Raw genomic sequence first — 18,649 nt, forward strand, 5'->3', positions numbered from 1 at the left:
AAAAGATGTAAACTTATGGGTAAGCATATTAATCAATGATCCAGTCCCCCACCCAAATGACATTGGAACTCTTGCAGCAGCTTGTATTTCTGATGCAAAATTAGAGAGATGGAGTTTTCAAAGATACAATCTACTTTACACCATCAGGAAAAGGTGTTGACAGTCAATGTGAATATAGTGCAGAGTTAGGTGTATGAGAGTTGGAGTGACCACCTTTATGGTGCTTCAAGTCTGAGGCTGAACCAAGGGGCTGAACTTTGGTCAATCGTCCCTTTTTTCTCTCCCAATCCACGCACCTAACTGATGCTCTCATTTTGTTACTCTTCATCTTATGCACTAACGATGAATAAAGCATTACCTCTGCTCCATTACTGGCAAGTCTAAAGATAAATATTTCCTAACTTCTTAGTTGTTATAACAATTGGTACTGGTGAAAACCCTGAAAGAATGACAGCTCACTATAATAAGGGTCTGGTTTTCAAAGAATACCAAAATTAAAATAAATAAATAAATAAATGTGTGGTTAAGCATCTTATTAACTAATTTCAGTTTTTTCCATCTCACTCTTTCTGTTGAATAATTTTATGTTCAAGTAACATCTAATTGTGTAAGTGTTCCTATTTAGGGTTGAGTGTAAAAATTTTGTGTAATTATTGATAGTCATATATTTAATAACCTTGAGACATTGTCTTTTATGATATAGACAAGAGAAATGCTAAATAGCAAGGATAAATATGTGGGCTTTGAGGGTTTTTTTCCTTATCAAACATTTATTGCTAAACATTATTTCTCTTGTTTGTTTGTTTTGTAGTACTGGGGATTCTGCAAAGGGCCTTAAACATCACTGAGTTACACTCCCAGACATTTTCCTTTCCTTTTGTATGTGGTGTGATACTGGGGATTGAACACAGGGCTTTGGCCATGCTAGGCAAGTGCTCTCCCTCTGAAGTACATCCTCAGTCCTTATAAATATGATTTCTTTACATCTCACTAAAATTGAAGATGGATGAAAGACTAGCCAAAAGATTATATGTACTCCACAAAATGACATCGGATAATACAAAATAATTTTTGAGTCCACTGCCCCATGGTTCCAGTGCTTGCAATAGACCAGTCACATGTGGCACAATGACTGGCACATACTGTAGCTCTCCCTCTCTCTGGGTTAAACCTGGAATCTACATGTTTAGTAATTATCAGCAAAGGTACTGGCATAAGAGGATTTGTTCTCTATTTTTTCCTTTCTCCTGATTTAGTACCGAGCATTTCCTCATGAAAACCCATTTTTTAGTTTATTTCTGTCTCTATTTTTTGATTTGTTGCAATCCTGAGGACTGAACCCCACCAGGGCACTTTGCCCCTGAGCCATACCCCCAGTATCGCTGCTGCTGCTTTTTTTTTTTTTTTAATCTTGAGACAGGGTCTCATTAAGTTGTCCAGGCTGGCTTCCAACTTGTGATCCTCCTGCCTCAGCCTCCCAAGTTGCTGGGTTTACAGGTCACCATGCTCAGTTTATCTCTACTTCATTAAGTACAAGAGAATTAGAGAGAAAACAGGAAATCATAGATGAGCAATGCAATCATGGAAATGTAAATAAATGATGATGAGAAGGAGAGTGTGCTAACGCTTTTCTATACAGGTTTCTACATTTGTCCTTTGGTCATAGCAATCAAGTTGGCAATACAAGAGTTGAGATTTTTTCTACTTATTGGTATCTCAAACTACTCCATTGCATTATTGTTACAAATATATGAGCTTCAGCTATGTCTCTGTTTGACATTGCAATTAAAAGGGAACAAGATATAATGTAAAAAGCATGGTGTTTCTATTCAGAAAACCTAATTCATATTTGACTCACCACTTAATCCATGTAAGTCAAATACAACATTTGAACATTCTTGTTCTGAGCTCAGTTTTCTTATATATTAGTGATACGTGTTTGTATCCAGTAACATACCAAATTAATAAATAATTATTATATAACATATTACCAATGATGTATCATAACATACGCATGCATGTGTGTAAAATTGAGTACTAGAAGTAATTTGAAATTATACCTTTGATGTGACTTCTAGGTATGATATATTAAAATGTCAAGAAATTGATTCTTTCAAAAAATATAAAATTGGTAAATCTGTCAAAAATAATCATCACAGGGTCTGGGGATTAACCAAAGGTAGCAAGAAAAAAGGAGGTGTTTATTTTTTTTATAAACAACTGGATTTGGGGGGGAGAACACTGAGTGTCCCTTGACTTCATTTGGTGAGAATGATGGTTTTACCTACATATGTCTGGATAGGAAACCAGCAGCTTTTCTCCCAGAGGTTGCATTTAATTTGAGGTATAGGGAAAATCCTTTAACAATGCAGATGAACAGGAAGTGAAGGAGGGAAACCTGAAGCTTTGTTGGCCTGGCTTTGTCATCTCCATGGGCCTGAGTAGTGGGGTAGATAGAAGATTAACAGAGGGACAGACTCTAGAGATGAGAGAGTCATAAAGAGCTAAATGGGCTGTGTACACATTCCTGCCTGTGCAGGAAAGTACATGAGCAGGGAGAACTAAGAGAGCCTGGCAGAAAATAAATGCCAAAAGAGCCTTGAGTAACAGCTCAGTTCTGAATGAGCTCTCCAACCCTGGCTCATGCTGTGGATGGAAAGCTGTGGATGGAAGCCTGACCGACTCAAGCTATGTGAGCACAACGCCTGCCCCAAGCACTGGTTGACTACTGAGCTGTATAGACAACTGAGCAAACCAGTAGGAAGCCAGTCTAAAATTAAAAGTAAGAACAAAGCAACTGAATATAGACATCCAGGGACAAATACCACATAGGAGATGGTTGTTAAAGTTTAGGTCTAGGTAAGTTACAAAAAAATAAAAACTCAAAAGAGTTATCACAATCTAGAATCGTTAAAATATATGAGCTCTGTAGTATTAATGCAAAAATATGTAATTGAATATAAAAATATAAAACATACTCAGGAAGAAAAGTAGTTAATAGAAATTGATGTTGTGTGGGCCCTAGATGTTGGGCTTAGCAAAGATTTTAAGGGAGCTATTTTAAATATATTTGAGGAATTGAAGAAAACTACACTCAAATATTTTAGGAAAAACAGATCACAATGACTTAATAAATACTGAGTAGAGAAATGGAAACTATAATTTGAAGAACCAAAAGGAAATGTTAGAATTCAAAAGAACAATAATCAAGATGAAGCATTCATTAGAAGTGTCCAGTAGTAGAGTAGAAGTTGCAAAAAAAAATGATCAAATTAAAAATAGAAACCATGCAATTTGAAGATGGATAGGAACAAAGTCAACATGTATGTGTAATCATAGTCCCAGAAGAGATACAGGAGGGAAAGGGGGAAAATTGAATAAATAACAATGAAACTTTCCCTAAATGAATGAACAGCATTAATCTGGAGATCTGGGGAAATCAATGAACTTAAGGATGGTAAACTCAAAGTAGGAGGGACAGCTGCCTGTTCATCTGAAGAAGTAGACAGTGGAAGGCACCTCACATTGATGAAAGCAAAGACAGGCCACAATTTTAAATTCTGCAATGCTATCACTAGGAAATAAAGTCATTCCCAAATAGACAAACCAAAGAATTCACTGACAGAAAGACCTGCCTGCTAAGAAACACTAACAAAGTCCTTTGGGATAAAAGAACACAAATCCAGACAGCAATATGATTTTTCTTCCTTTTTAAAAATTATTTATTTATTCTAATTTGTTATACACAACTATAGAATGCAATTAATTTCAGATTACACATATAGAGTACAATTTTTCAAGTTCCTGATTGTATACAAAGTATTTTCACACCATTTGTGTCTTCATACATGTACTTAAGGTAAGTGATGTCTAACTCATTCCACCATCATTCCTACCCCATTATCTCTCCCTTTCCCTCCCTCCCCTTTGTCCTATCTAAAGTCCCTCCATTCCTCCCATGCACCCCTACCATTATGAGTTAGCATCCTCATATCAAAGAAAACATTTGGCCTTTGGTTTTTTTGGGATTGGCTTACTCCACTTAGCATTATATTCTCCAACTCCATCCATTTACCTGCAAATGCCATGATTTTACTCTCTTTTAATGCTGAGTAATATTCCATTGTGTATATATACTACAGTTTCTTCATCTATTCATCTACTGAAGGGCATCTAGGTTGGTTCCATAATTTAGCTATTGTGAATTGTGCTGCTGTAAACATTGAGTGGTTGCACCAATTTGCAGTCCCACCAGCAATGTATGAGTGTACCTTTTTCCCCACATCCTCACCAACACTTATTGTTTGTATTCTCAATAGCAGCCATTCTGACTGGAGTGAGATGAAATCTTAGAGTAGTTTTTATTTGCATTTCTCTAGTTGCTAGAAATGTTGAACATTTTTTCATGTTTGTTCATTGATTGTATATCCTCTTCTGAGACGTGTCTGTTCAGTTTCTTAGCCTATTTATTGATTGGGATTTTGTTTGTTTGTTTTGGTGTTAAGATTTTTGAATGCTTTATATGTCCTAGATATTAGTGCTCTATTTGATGTGCTTATGGTAAAAGATGTGTTCCAATTCTGTAGGCTCTCTATTCACCTCATTGATTTTTTTTCTTTTGTTGAGAAGAAGCTTTTTAGTTTGAATCCATCCCATTTATTGATTCTTCATTTTAATTCTTGTGCTACAGGAGTCTTATTAAGAAAGTTGGGTGCCGCAGTCTGGCTGCAGCAAACTAACCGAGGGGTGACGAGCAACTTGTGAAGGTTGATACGGTAGGAGTGGGAGCCATTTATTGTAGGACAGTAGGGGTATATATACATAACTAATTACACACAGCTTATCTTAATTAACATAAACTAGGTACAGCAGTCAACGAATAAGGAATCATCATCTTAATGATTACACACAGTTTAGCTTAATTGACATAATCTAGACACAGCAGTCAGTCATTAAGGATTCCCTATCATCTTAATAGCTTGCTGGCGTTACTTCTCAAACCACTCCCTCTGGCAAAGTGCCAGGCACCATCTTGACTTGTTTACAGACCCTAACAGTTGGGGCCAAATCCGACATGATGGAAATTTGAGCCTACTCTTTCTTTCATTAGGCACAAGGTCTCTGGTTTAATTCCTAGGTCCTTGATCCACTTTGAGTTGAGTTTTGTGCATGGTGAGAGATAGGGGTTTAATTTCATTTTGTTACATGTGGATTTCCAGTTTTCCCAGCACCATTTGTTGAAGAGGCTATCTTTTTTTCCAATGAAAATTTTTGGCACCTTTGTCTAATTTAAGATAACTGTAGTTATGTGGGTTAGACTCTGTGTCTTCTATTCTGTGCCATTAGTCTACAGGTCTATTTTGGTGCCAATACCATGCTGTTTTTTATTACTATTGCTCTGTAGTATAGTTTTAGGTCTGGAATAGTAATGCCACCAGCTTCACGCTTCTTGCTAAGGATTGCTTTGGCTATTCTGGGTCTCTTATTTTTCCAGATGAATTTCATGACTGCTTTTTCTGTTTCTATAAGGAATGCCATTGGGATTTTGGTTGAGATTTCATTGAGTCTGTATAGTGCTTTTGGTAATATGGTCATTTTGACAATATTAATTCTGCCTATCCAAGAACAAGGTAGATCTTTCCATCTTCTAAAGTCTTTTTTGATTTCTTTCTTTGGAGTGTTGTAGTTTTCATTGTAGAGGTCTTTCACCTCTTTCATTAAATTTATTCCCAAGTATTGTTTTTTTGAGGCTATTGTGAATGGGGTGGTTTTCCTGGTTTCACATAGCAAACTTGTCATTGATGTACAGAAATGCCTTTGATTTATGGGTGTTAATTTTATGTCCATCTCCTTTGTTAAATTCATTTATTAGTTCTAAGAGATTCTGGTGGCATTTTGGGTCTCCTCATATAGAATCATATCATCTGCAAAAGACAATAATTTGAGTTGTTCTTTTTCCCTATCTTTATCTCTTTAATTTCTTTCATCTGTCTGATTGCTCTGACTAGGTTTTTAAGAACTATGTTAAATGGAAGTAGTGACAAAGCGAATCCCTGTCTTGTTCCAGAGGGAATGTTTTCAATTTTTCTCCTTTTAGAATGATGTTGGCCTGGGGCTTGGCATAGATAGCCTTTACAATGTTGAGGTATATTCCTGTTATCACTAGTTTTTCTAGCATTTTGAACATGAATGGATGCTGTATTTTATCAAATGCTTTCTGGTAACTATTGAGATGATTATATGATTTTTTTTATCTTTGAGTCTATTGATATGATGAATTACATTTATTGATTTCTGTATGTTGAATCAACCTTGCATTCATGGAATGAACCCTACTGGATCATGATGCACTATATTTTTGTTATGTTTTTGTATTTGATTTGCCAGAATTTTATTGAGAATTTTTTCATCTATATTCATTAGATATATTGGTCTGAAATTTTCTTTCTTTGGTATATCTTTGTCTGGTTTTGGAATCAGAGTGATATTGGCCTAATGAATGTGTTTGGAAGTATTCCCTCTTTTTCTATTTCATGAAATATTTTGAGAAGTATTGATGTTAGTTCTTCTTTAAAGTTCTTGTAGAACTCGGCTGTGTTTCCATCCAGTTCTGGGCTTTTCTTTGTTGGTAGGCTTATGATGGTGTCTGCTATTTCGTCACTTGAAATTGATCTGTTTAAATTGTGTATATCATCCTGATTCAATTTGGGCAAATTATATGACTCTAGAAATTTGTCAATGCCTTTGATATCTTCTATTTTATTGGAGTACAAGTTTTCAAATTAATTTCTAATTATCTTCTGTATTTCTGTAGTGTCTGTTGTGATATTTCCTTTTTCATCATGGATGTTAGTAATTTGAATTTTCTCTTTCCTTCTCTTCATTAGCCTGGTTAATAGTCTATCAATTTTATTTACTTTTTCCAAGAACCAACTTTTTGTTTGTCAGTTTTTTCAATTGTTTCTTATATTTCAATGTCATTGATTTTAGCTCTGATTTTAATTATTTCCTGTCTCCTACTGATTTGGGCGTTGACTTGTTCTTCTCTTTCTAGGGTTTTGAGATGTAATGTTAGGTCATTTATTTGATGACTTTTTCTTCTTTGAAGGAATGAACTTAACATTTAGGGTTATTATGAGATATGATTTGTATTACCAGTCATTTTTGTTTATTTTTGGTATTTAGCTTGACTTGGGTTTTCCTTGGTTGGTTTTTTTATTGTAGTTCTTCCCTTTGCAGATTTTCATTGTTTTTCACTTTCTATTCATGGAATATTTTGCCAAGAATGTTCTGTAGTTCAGACTTTCTTGCTGTACATTCTTTTAGTTTTTCTTTATCATGGAATGTTTTTATTTCATCATCAAATTTGAAGATTAATTTTGCTGCATATAAGATTTTTGGTTGGCATCCATTGTCTTTTAGAGCTTGGTATATGTTGTTCCAGGATCTCCTGGCTTTGAGAGTCTGTGTTGAAAAATCTGCTGAAATCCAAACTGGTCTTCCCTTATAGGTAATCTGATTTTTCTCTCTTGAAACCTTTAAAATTCTATTCTGTATGCTAGGCATTTTCATTATAATTTGGCTTGGAGTAGATCTGTTGTAATTTTGTACATTTGGTGTCCTATAGGCCTCTTGTATTTGATTTTCCAATTCATTCTTCATGCTTGGGGAATTTTCTGATATTATTTCATTGAAGAGATTGTGGATTCCTTTGGTTTAAATCTCTGAACTTTCCTCTATCCTAATAAATCTTAAATTTGGTATTTGATAGTATTCCATAATTCTTGAATATTCTGTTTGTGGTTTCTTACCATCTTCATTGTGAGGTCAACTTTATTTTCAAGATTGTATATTTTGTCTTCATTGTCTGAGGTTTTGTCTTCTAAGTGGTCTAGTCTGCTGAGAATGCTATCTATTGAGTTTTTAAATTGGCTTATCGTTTCTTTCTTCTTAAGGATTTCTGTTTGTTTTTGTTTGTTTGTTTTTCAGTTTCTCTATCTCTTTGTTGAAATAATCTCTTGCAACCAGTATTTGCTCTCTTATGTCTTTGTTGGAGTGATTGATTTTTGCCTGTATCTGCTCACTTGGGCCATTCTTTAATTCCCACATCATTTTAGTTATGTATGTTCTGAACTCCTTCTCTGACATTTACCTATTGCACTATCTATGGATTCTATTGTTGTTGTGTCTTGGTTTGTTTGGGGCACTTTCCTCCCTTGTTTTTTCATGATGTCTCTGTGTCTTCCTCTCTTGAAGTGTAAATCTGAGGTATTACAGCTTCTGTCTTGTTCTTATATGGAACCTACAGGTTACCAATACCTCACTTTTAAGGGAGAGATCAATATTATAGCACTCAATTTACCCAATGTGCAGCCATATATCAGTTAGCTTCTATTTTCACATTTACAGTTTTGTCACTATAAACAGAAATGATGAGTTCGGTTATTTTCCACCATATAGTCAATAGGTTTGCGTAATGGTTTATAGTTTCTGATAGTGAAAGAGGGGACTGAGGGGTTGGCTGAGATGTTTATGAGGTTGGATGTGAGGTATTAGATTATATGACTAGTGAGAGGGTAATCATAGAAGTTGGCTGTTAATAGGAGAAACAAGAGATAGGCAACCCTATGCAAGACTGCTTTTTACCTCAGCAACAGGATAACTGTTAGCACTCCTAGTAGAGAAACCTCTGGTGCAGCCAGGCCATAGGGACCTTGGTGACGTCTTACCAGGTCCTTATTGTTGTGTCTTGATAGAAGCGATGATATCCCTGTTTCATGGAGGTGGCAGCCTCAAGCCTATATGTTTCCTGATGTTGGTCTGTGGAGCCACGCTTTGGTGAGTAAGAAACCACAGCACAGGGTGGCTCTCCACCTGGGCCCCAGCAGGCTCTGCCTCTGAAACTCCAGGTGGCAGTGGTGAGCGGGCGGGCTCTGCCTCTGGAACTCCTCAGTGCCGCAGTCTGGCTGGGCACAAAATCACGAGCCACCACACACCTTGTAGATTCAAACAGCAACTCTTTATTCTCGAACTGTCACCGGCACTTTACACACGTTCTGGGCCCAAATCACGTTCTGGGCAAAATCCCAAATACTCTCTCTGAATCCCAGGAGAACTCAACGGGAACTCAAGGAGCGGGCATGCCTGAGGCAGCAGGATACGCCCTATTCCCAGCAGGGTACACCTTAAACCTGGAACCGCCCTAAACCCGGATTGTCCTAAACCAGGAACGCCCTAAACCCCAATCTGCCCTAACCCCGGATCCGCCCTGGTCCTTGAGCAAGGTCACCTTACATGCAATGACACTGCAAATGACCTGGGTCATGCCATGCGTCATTCTTACTTAGCAATGGCCCTCAGCACCTCAGCAGCATGAATTTAAAGGAAGAAATGAAGAGCACCACAAATACTAATAGTAAATATATGGGCAACTCTACAGGATTATGTATGTATTTATTTATTTTATATTCTCTACACTTAATTTCTTTAAAAAACATAAGATTCATGAAAGCAGTAATTATGGACACTACATTGTTGGATCTAGAGTATACAAGGAAATGGTAAATACTACAATGCTAAAAGAAAGGAAAGGGGAGCCAGGCGCGGTGGGTGGTGCACACCTGTAATCCCAGCAGCTTGCGAGCTGAGGCAGGGGGATCACAAATTCAAAGCCAGCCTCAGCAACTTAGAGAAGCCCTAAGCAACTCAGGGAGCCTCAGTCTCAAAATAAAATATAAAAAAGGGGTGGGGATGTGACTTAGTGGTTAAGCACCTCTGGGTTCAATCCCTAGTACGAAAAAAAAAAATGGGAAAGGGGGAAATAAAACTACGTTGAAACAAATTTCCTTTAATAAGTCAAAATTGTCAGGATTAACGTGAAGTAGATTGTGCATACCTATGTGATACACACAAACACGCACACACGCACACATGTTTACATAATAATTCTGTACACACAGTAAATACTATGTGTTCACTTTGGTTACTGGCTTGAGAATTATACCAAGGAAAGGCAAAAGATATTCACTATTACTATTTTTATTTGATGTATTAGAGATTCTATTTAATGTGCTAATATTAATGTAACTAAGAGGTGTGAGAACTAAACAGGAGAACACACATTTACCTGCATATAGTATGACTCGTTCACAAAATGTCTGAGAAAGGGTCCTATGAGAACTAACATGAAAGTTAAGCAAACTGCAAGATAAATATCATTCTTCTCTGCCAGTAGACTCTAGTTAGAAAAAGAATAGAAGTTTAAAAAAAAAGATATTGTTCAAGGTAGAAATAAAAGATATAGTGGTACTAGGAATGAAATCTACTAAAAACATACACTCCTAATGTAACAGGTACAAGATGTGTTCCTGCAATGCAAGGCATCTGTGTGAAATCTTCAAATCCACGAATGTTACTTCTCTTGGAAAAAGAATTTTCACAGGTGTGATCAGGGATCTGAGATGAGGGTATCGTCCTGTAATGTGTTGGTAATGTGTCATCATTAAGAGACCAGAGGGAAATCGTGACACAGAGGAAGAGGAGATGAGACCCTGGAGGCAGAGACAGAATCATGCAGCCACAAGGCATCAGATAAAGAAACCCTCCAGCACCCTCCAGCTCAAAGTGTCTGCAAGGAGCTGGGAGGTTCTCACCTAGAGCCCTGAGGTGGGACAACCTGGCAGGCATTTGAATTTGGACTTCTGACCTCTATCCAAAGCTGTGAGACAATAAATTTCTGGAATTTTAAACCACAGAGGTTGTGGTGATTTGTCCTGGCAGGCACAGGAAGTTAATTCAGCCAGTACTGTAGAAAAAATTTTAAACTACAAAAGGACATAAATGACTTAAATAGATGGAGTGACATAGCCCTGTTTTTAATGCAATGATGATATCTTTGAAATGTTAATGCTTCGACAATCATTCCATAAATTTAGTAAGACTGTAATAAAATTTCCTAGTAAGGGGATAAAGAGAACAAAAAAAAATTTTTTTTGAAAAAGGATTTGGGCTGTGTGAGTTGGAGGGGGCTCACCCTTCCAAATATGACATCAAAACTACTGAAATAGTATAAACTTTGTGCAAAAATAAAGATATCAGAGATGAAATACAGAAAGCTTAGAAATATGCCCACATAAATATGGAAACAAATTAGTGGCCAGAAACCAATTATCTATTAAGTGGTGGGGAAATGATTGGCTGTCGTTACGAAAAAAGCAAAACATATTTGTTCCTTAGACTTCACAAGGTTCATGGTGTTTCTTTCATGACATAAATAAATCTGTTTCTAGTCCTATACCTTGTATAACTTTTTAAACATACAAAAGCCCATTTGTTCAGTGTATTTTTTTTTGAGTAACAGAAATTTAGTATCAACATAATGGCCAACACATATGTATATTGCATTTATTTATATTTATATGTCAAAATATGCACTTATTTAATGGAATGCTATATAATTGAAATAAATGAACTGGAGTTTCTTATCATTTATTCATCCAATCTTATTGAGCCAGGAATTGCTTTCGGTGTTACACAGAGAGTAGTGACCCTCCCCCTAAATGTTCCTTCTTTCTTGGGACATATATTCTTGTAGGGATGCAATCCACCAATCAGTCAAAAGCATCTATTAAGTCAGGTGTATTATAGGTACTGCAAAGTGTTATGCATCTGTTTAAAGCATTTTAGCTGCTCATGCCACAAAAAGAAAACAGTAACTATATCAGATTATGGATATGATCATTTGCTTCACTATAGTAACCAATTTACTGTCCATATGTCCCATAACATCAAGTTGTGTCTCTTAAAAATAAAATTTATTTTTTTAAAAAAGGGATTCCAGGGAAGAGAACAAAACCCACTAAAGCTAACAGGCTGACATGACTAAAGCCCCAGAGGAAGGGGGAAGAGGAAAGAGAAGGAGATGAGAGAATTAGCTAAAAAATCACACCAGGGCCTTGCATGACCTGGAGGGACTCTGGGTTCTGCAGTACTAGCATCGAGAACAGAGGAGTGACTAGATCTCATTTCATGGGTGCATTTCTTAAAATCATCAGTAAATCACAAAAGAGTACACACAGAACATCATTTATGTGTAATATTAAACCACAGAAACCAATACTGGAGAAATGAGTTAAGTCATAAGGGTTGAAAAGATACATATTGACTTTATGTTCCTGGTTAATATTCAGGATGGAGGTAAAGAAAGGAAAGTGGGGAAGGATGTGAAAAACTTCACATGTATCTATAGTATTTTTTAAAGTCAGTTGAGAGGTGACAAATTATTGTCCACTCCTCCTGGAAACTGGTTGTCTGCATATTTCCTGTTTGATGTGTTTCATACACAGAATTATTTATGAGTTGGGGAAATCTGTGCAGAATCACAAGTTCCTAATATAGGAGCCTCAAGGGTTAGCATGATTATTCAGCTGTAATACTTGATGATTGATGTAGCTTTATTGACCATCCAGTTAAAGGGCAGACTGAAGCACAGTAGGAAATAGCACCTATCAAAGTCGAGTGGGGTAATAGATTTGACATGTTTGCTTCCTCATTCTTTCATGGGCACCCATGAAGTTGAACTGTATGAAATCACCATTTTCAGTTGATTAAAATGGTAGAGTGTTTGCAATTGCCTATTGTTTGACTTCGTAGAAGAGTTGCTACAGTTGAGCATTTCTTCCTTCCTGAGAGCTGGTTTTGTCTTCTCTCAAAGGCCCAATTATCAAGCAGATGTGGGGAAGATGCTGTCACTATCAAAAGTGACTCTGATCAGCTGAACTTGATATAACAGACCGTGTGGAAAGCCAGTGTTACTCCAGTACTCTATCATTACACTTCTCCATGGACGAAATGCTCTAAATTTACAGTTTACCTTTTATCTCCCCTTTAAAATAGTATTTATTTTAATAAATGCATCAAATCATGGCATAATATAAAGCTATATTTACTTGACTGAGTAGCCTATAAGTCCTAACCAAGCTGCTGATCCAAAAAGTCTTATATTTATTCACATGAGACTTTTCAGAGAAAGATGGCAGTTTTAGATTCTTTGAGACACAAAGGAAATAAAGAATCAGTGAAAGGTCATTGGAGGCCAGGAAGAGAGAGACTAAAGACAGTTTGCTAAAAAAGAAGTTCATTTAAACACAGTAATTTGAAAACAGACACAACAGGAGACAATCTATATTATCTTTTATTTGCTCAATCTTTTTGGTTTTACTGCGCCAATTCCACACCCTGCAGTTCAGACCTGGCAGCAAAATCCCTGTTACTTTTCACAAGCTGATAAGGAACCAAACTTGACAGAGAAAAAAAAAGGAAAAAGAAAGAAATGGACTAAAATCTCTGACTTTCCGTTTTTCTCTATGTGCATCTTATTTTTTCCAGCTTCATCTAGAACATAGTAAGACTTGACAATGGCTATTTGGGGCTGACCTAGAAATGTCTCCATGTATGACTACCATAAACCTTCATCTTAATGGTTTTATGCATCCACAAAAACTCTTCGCAGTGTTGTGTATATCTTGGAGACATAATGACTGTTAGTCAATTCATCCTCATGTCCTCTGAAGGTGAAAGACTTTGATATGTGGGGCTACAGAACTGGGGAGCTGCACTGGGAGAAATACCATTCCAACGATTATCTTCCAGGCTCCAATCATTTATTTAAGTGATGCCATCTGTCATATTTTGGGTAGAAAATTACATACTCAAGATGGGATTTTTTAAAAAACATACTGTTGCCATGCTTCAGCTGACAAGAGTTTATTTTTTTTCAGATTGAAACAGTAATTCTTACTCATCTTCAATGTTATTTTTATAAAATAAATCCCAAAGAGCTGTTTCGTTTTAAGTACCTCATTGTGATTCACACTAGTGACATTCAGGGCACCTTCCTGAAGCATCAGTTCTGGAATAGATTGATCAATATGTCTATTTGGATGGAGTTTTCTATTGCAGTTGTTTTATAATTAAAGAACTGCATTTTTCAAAGTTCATTAGTTTACCAAGTTGAAGTAATAACTTTCTGCTCTCTTTTAAAATTTATTTATTAAAAATATTTTCTAATGAGGTTTTCCAAAAAAAAAGATCATCCAAGTTTTTCTTTGTGTCCCTAATATCTCAACTGGACTTTAATTTAATGTACTGAACATAATTACTTAGATCATGATATTTTTCCTGTTAGGATCTGCACTTCAATTTCTCCTTAAGCTAATAATTTATCTTCTGATTAGTAAGTTGTTACCTCTTTGATTATAACCTACTTTGCAAGAGATAAAGCCTAAAAGTGAGCATTAGACCAGGGTTTTTGGTTCTCCTGTGGATTTTTTTCCAAGAGCAAAAGGGAAATTTGGAATATTAAGTAACTTTGACTAGCATCAGACTTTTCCTTCTAAGCACCCTGGATGCATATAGACACTTTCAAATACTCCAAAACCAATCACGGTCCCCTGCTGGCCTGCTGTTAAGAGGAATTGAAGATTCTGCTACTGAGTTTCCCTAATTTGGTGCTGCTAAAAGCACAGGTTTAATCAGAAGCTCCCCAGTTTTCTTTCTTACATCTAGGGAGAGAGGCAGGAAGGGAAGAGAATTTGGTTTTATGCATATGGCTAATTTCCTAGCTAAAACCAAGACTCAACCCCATCTGTAACTGTGGAATTCTTTTTAGGATATGAGTTTCAGAGGAAGTTGATAAAACCCAGAGTATTTGGCATCAATGCGATGTGAGCAGTCTACAGAAAACTACGGGGAGACTTAAATAACATTTTCTGAAGAAGTCATTCACCATTTCAAGGCTTATCTCAGCAGTTTAAAATCAGGTAGAAATCTTCGTGTCATTTTAAGAGATTTTCAGTGCAACACCGTTTTATCTTTGTGGAAACATGTTCTAGGTTTTTAATACTCTAAATATTCCAAAGACAACTATGGTCTTATATCTCATGCTACAGTAGGACATTTTTCTCCAAGAGTTATGTGTCAAGATTCCCACATTAACCATTAAAAGCACTTTTATGATTCACTTATATCTTCTACTTGAAGCAAATGTAGAGCAAAACTCACTTCCAGAACACAGGAATTATGTATCGACAAAGCATCAAAAATCATGTTTGTAATTCTTACTTTTATAGTTATTTTTTATTTTTCTTCCTTAATATGCTTCATGATTATGTTTCCTTTCATTTCTTTTTAAGATCTAATGGAGGTGGATGTCTTAGCCATGCAAAAGAATTCATGTAGAAAGCAAAGTGATTTAATAGCAATGAAATTGACAGAAACAAAACTAAATTTGTCCTCAAATCCATCAGACTATTGTTTTGCAGAGTATATAGATAAAAACAGGTTAATTTTATTGAAGTTTGCTTTTTTTTCCCACAAGTTTTTCCTTTTCCTTAATGTGATTTTGTTTTTTGTTCTTTAGGCTCTGTAGGTTTCTTGTGTTTATATCTTATTCATTTTTAAATCTTTATTAACTTCTAGCAAGTGACATGAAGGCTTTGGAGACTTCACTGAGTACCTCCTCCACCCCCAGGTGTGGCCTGAACAACACAGGAGTCCCTTTGTCAGGTGATCCTCATGGGGTTGTTGCTTTAAGAGTGCTACACAAGCAAACGGTGTTAGGAGAAGTCTGATGTAGCCATAACTTATGATAAGTTAATCAACTAGTAGAAGATTGTCGGTGGCTTTCTTTAACAATAGGTATTCCCTCCATGCAGCGATGTGAGATTTAATGAGCCTTGTGTAGGATGTGAGCATGGTTTTGACTAATTTATTTGAGGCCTATAATTGCTGTGTGGTTGAGTTGCAGCCTTGGCCTGTCATCGAGCATGGCCTAAATTTTTATACACAAACAAAAAGAAAGATTTATGACCGTATTAGTTTCTTAGGGCTGTCATAACAAATTACAAGTACAGAGGCTTAGAACAAAGGAGTTTATCCCCTTGCTGTTCTGGAGGCTAGAATTCCAGAATCAAAGCGTGGGCAGAGTTAGTTCTTTCTGGAGCCTCTGGCCGAGGAGAGCAGGCCCATCACCAGCCCTGGGTCATGCCAGCAGTCTTGGCCTTTCTTGGTTGTAGCTGCCTCACTCCAGGCTGGGCTCCACCTTGGCATGGTATTTCCTCTCGGCCTCTCTGTACACCTTCTCCTCTTCTTATAAGAAGTTGGTCCTTGATTTAGGGCCCACCCTACTCCAGAATGAGCTCGTCTTAACTAATCACATCTCCAAAGGCCCTACTTCCAAATAAAGTCACACCCCGAAGTTCCAGGCTGGTCTAGATGTGTGAGGGCCCTCGTAGCTCAGGTGTGAAACAGTGCAAGACAGTTTAGATACAAATCAGCTGCACTGAAGGAAGGCACATAGGGTGTGGTTGGAAAAAGTAGGTCCCTGGGGGCATTCCTTTGGGGCTTATATTTTGTCCCCAGTGGGTTGTGCGCTCTCTCTCACGCTCTCGCTCTCTCTCTCTCTCTCTCTCTCTCTCTCTCTCTCTCTCTCTCTCTCTCCTTCCTGGTGGCAAGGTCCTGAGCTCCTTTCCTCCAGCACACCTTTCTGCTATGATGTTCTACCTCACCCTGGGCCCAGAGCTAAGGAGTCCACCAGCTATTGACTTAATCTCTGCAACAGCAAGCCAAAATAGACTTTTCCTTTTCTACATTGTTCTTGTCAGGTCTTGTGGTTATAGTGATGGAAAACCGATGAAAACAGACACTATTCAATCCATTACAACGATCATCTAGGAACCATCAATGACTCCTACAATTAAACTACCTCTGTTTACTAAATCCTTTTCCTACAAAGGTACTATGATCATCTCTAACTCTGCTAGTTTCTTGATTCATAAATAGTGCAGGTATTCAGAAATATACATCAGTTATACTCTGGATATGTCTATGAAAATCTAAAACATGTTCTAAAATAGTCTTTATACAGTATGATTTATCTGAAAGTTCCCTTTAGAATGTGATTTGTTATTTATTAAATTTGTAGAAATTATGTCACAGTGGAGAAAGAAGCATTCTTCTAATAGAGATCCTAAAATAAAAGTTGCAGATTGGAATTCTGAAAATGAATTAGTGATAGAAGTTTCTATTACTTGAGTGGCTCTAGTATACAAAACAATAAAATACATTGGACCTCAAGCATTTCATAGCTATTACTAAAGGAATCTTTTTTATTCCTTTTCACAATCTGGCATAACCAGTCATTTTTATTTTAGGATACAATTTCTCTCTCTCTCACCCTCAATCTCACCCACTCTCTCTTTTCATGCTTTAATTACAAGTCAATTTGCCTGCCTTCTTATTTTTTGAGTATCTTTAAAATTTTGCTCTGACGGGTCTGATATTCTATAGTAGTAGTGGGCACAAAGGCAGATCTCATGACAACCGTGAAATTAATAATGCTGTAATGTTGTCCATTTATATTTTTATAGTTAAGAGTAAAGAAAGGACAGAATGTATTGGAGTACTAATAGCTTTCCCATGGTGGCATCTGTGGCATACCTGGGGACATTTTCCTTCTTTCCTTACCCAACACAGGTCTCTGCCTCTTCCCATGGCTTTTCAGTTTATAGAATTACAGATACCCTGACAGACGGGAACTTTCAGTTATTTGGTTGAAAGGGCCTTATATTGCACTGATCTCTAACTTGTTAACTTTTTAAGGCTTCGGGTATCATCTACCACATGCTGAATATTTTCTATTTGTAAGTTTACATTTCAATTTTTTAACTTATCTCTTGATTCAGTTTTGAACCCATTTATAAAGAGGGAGGATGAATCTCTCATTATTTTAGGTGTTAAGTCTATTCCTTATTACAGTTTGAAAGTTCTCTAAAGTCTACTTTTATGTTTATTTAGTTTATAATTTTGAATCTTTGTCTAATTTCTCTTAAAGAAGAGGTTTGTGAATTTTTATGTTATAAATTTTTATTTCTCTTGCTTTCTCATGAAAATAGATTTTACACACTTGAGGTATTTAAATCTTTCTTATTTTGCTGCTTTACAATGGTTTTCCTCATCTGAGGAAAGACAATTATATAAAGTAGTTTAGATACAGACCCGTTGCCAGGAACTATTAGGCTCTCACAAAATCCTGAATTCTTCTGCAGATGTCTGTCTGTCTTCCTGAGGTTTAGAAAACACCCATAATTTGTAGTCTTCACTTGGCTCTTTACCAGTGTTTTAATTTAACTATTGTAGATCTATTTTCTGCCCTGTGCTTGATTTTTACCTTAGAAAATCCTAAAGCAAAGGAAACTTATTTAGACATCAGGTAAAGCTGAGGAAAAAGGAAAAAAAAAAGCAGGACAGGTTTTGAAAGGCACTTTGAGACAATATCTTGGAGATGTCATTTGCAACCTATGTAACAGATAGAGGGTAAACCTCTTAAAATTACTAGAAAAAAGGTGAAAAGATTAAAAAAATTAAAAATGCTAAAAGGCATACACAAACTTGACATTATCATACAAAATAAAATTATTATTTCAAGAGGCATTTAACATAATACTCTGACTCCCTTAAAATGAGAATATTATAAGAACGATAGTCACTGACACTGGCAAACCCTACAGAGATCTTTAACTTTACTTACTATGGCTATTTCTGTTACTGGCATCAATATAGTAAATCTCTATTTTGTTGGTATTGAAAGAAA

This window comes from Marmota monax, unplaced genomic scaffold, assembly GCF_021218885.2.
Source record: "Marmota monax isolate L192 unplaced genomic scaffold, Marmota_monax_Labrador192_F-V1.1 WCK01_AAM20220418_F8-fsc00286, whole genome shotgun sequence".
Taxonomy (NCBI): Eukaryota; Metazoa; Chordata; class Mammalia; order Rodentia; family Sciuridae; genus Marmota; species Marmota monax.